Source organism: Crocuta crocuta, unplaced genomic scaffold, assembly GCF_008692635.1.
Source record: "Crocuta crocuta isolate KB4526 unplaced genomic scaffold, BGI_CrCroc_1.0 scaffold466, whole genome shotgun sequence".
Taxonomy (NCBI): Eukaryota; Metazoa; Chordata; class Mammalia; order Carnivora; family Hyaenidae; genus Crocuta; species Crocuta crocuta.
This window is the reverse complement of record NW_027529672.1, coordinates 1885288-1887152: the sequence shown is the minus strand read 5'-3', so window position 1 is coordinate 1887152 and position 1865 is coordinate 1885288. Positions and strand designations below refer to the sequence as shown.

Below are 1865 nucleotides of genomic sequence, written 5' to 3'. Positions count from 1 at the left end.
GGGGCCACTGCCAGGAAGGATCTGCCAGACTCTCAGGATTCAGTAACTCCTGTGTCGAGTCCCACGTGTTAGGCTCTGGGAGGAATATCGTAAGGAGGATGCACTTCCTTGTCCCCACAGAGCTCAGAGACGGGTACACTTGTTTTTAAGGAACCTATTAGACTTTGGGGCTCTTTTTTTAAAAAAAAAAAAAAAAAAAAGACTCTGAATTTGTGAATTTTGGCGTATTATTTCCAAGGCAAAAATCTTGTTTCTCACGAGACCAGTCTTTCTATGGTGGTGTACAGTTTACAGTCGTGTTCAGGTGAGGTGAGGCACCTGGCTGGCTCAGTCGGTAAAGCGTCCGACTTCTGCTCGGGTCATGATCTCATGGTTCGTGGGTTCGAGCCCCGCGTCGGGCTCTGTGCTGACAGCTCAGAGCCTGGAGACTGCTTCCGGCCCTGTCTCTCTCTGTCTTTGACTACACTCTGTCTCTCTCAAAAATTAAAAAAAAAAAATGTTCTAATGAGCCTACAGAGGACAACCTCTGTGTTTAGATGGAAAAGATGGTGAGGGTGGGGGGCTCAGGTAAAGATTGCCCAGATGCTTCTCGGACGAGGCGCCCCCACCTGCCTCCCTCCAGGGTGTCTGTGATTCCTGTCTCCCTGTTCACTTCCCTCTTTAGTTGAATGATGTGCCAGTAAAAGTCACCGCTGAGATGGAACCTGGGTACCACTTTGACAGGGACAGTAAGATTCAGACACAGACGAGGAGGCTGCTGGGCAGGTGAGCAGGGCTCCGGAGGACTCTGGGCCTGTCTTGGCTTGTGTCCCATCTGCCTCCCCAGACACTTCCTGCCCTTGATGGTGAGGGCCCTACTGAGTTGGAGAAAGTGGCAGGAGCCTGCCCTGGGCAAGGCTGTCCCTGCTGTGTGTGTATTGGCACATGCCAGACCCCTGGTGCCACACTGTGCCCACCAGTTTGAGCAGGATCCAGGGGCCCAGACCGCCTCTCCTTCACTCCCCGACCAGGGAGCTTGATCCTGGCAGCACACCCAGGGTTGGGTTCAGACCCACCAGCCGTACGCGGACTCTTTGAATGGAGTCCCCTGTTTGGACTTTGCTCTTGTGGTATCTTTCCCTTGCTGGAAAGAGTTCGTGTTCTGGGGCTGTCATTCAAAGCATCATTTTGTACCATACCATTAGGATTTTCAGAGTGTTTGCTGATTTGCGTTTATTGAAACTAAATTCATTAGGATGATGTGAAAATAGCGCTCAACTGTTTACCAAATCGGATTCTTGTTTTTGATATTTCCGTACATCATCTGTTCTCACTTGAATGTTGTGGAATTTGTTGGTAAAGTGTTATGCAGATGAAAATCCATATTTTAGTGGAGTGTTTTTTAATTCAAATGAGTTTATGAGAATATTCTATCCAAGGTGCTTGATTTGCTATTTGAAGTTGAGTCTGTGTGGATGTGAGGATATTGGTGCCTGGCTTGCTCTGTGAGACTTATCAGATGCGCTGGGGTCTTGACACACGGGCACAAGTGCCGAGTCAGCTGGTTGGAAACCCCCCTCCCCAGCCGGTAACCTCTGGTGGGTCACCCAGCCCCAGACAGGGCCTGGGGACCCCTGTCTGAACTGGTGATTCCTGTGTTTCTTAGTAGGTTGCTGAGAGGCTTCAAACAGAAAACCCCCTGATTTCCTTGCTTTTCAGTGTTTGAAGATCTCCAGGACTGAGTTGTCCCCCACGTTGATCATACACCAGAATTTAATTGACGGTATTCTTGTTTTTCTTTCCTAGTGGCTTATAAAATACTGCTGGGTATAAGATTTGATGGTATCTTAGACATGATGGACATGAAAGCAGTTTTGCAAACTTTA

General features: G+C 48.7%; 1 non-coding gene across 1 annotated transcript; it reads left to right on the top strand.

Moving 5' to 3' along the window:
* The first annotated feature begins 316 nt into the window (after positions 1 to 316).
* Positions 317 to 401, top strand: TRNAR-UCU (transfer RNA arginine (anticodon UCU)). The gene has a single exon. It is a non-coding gene; the product is annotated as a tRNA-Arg (tRNA).
* Positions 402 to 1865: the final 1464 nt, after the last annotated feature.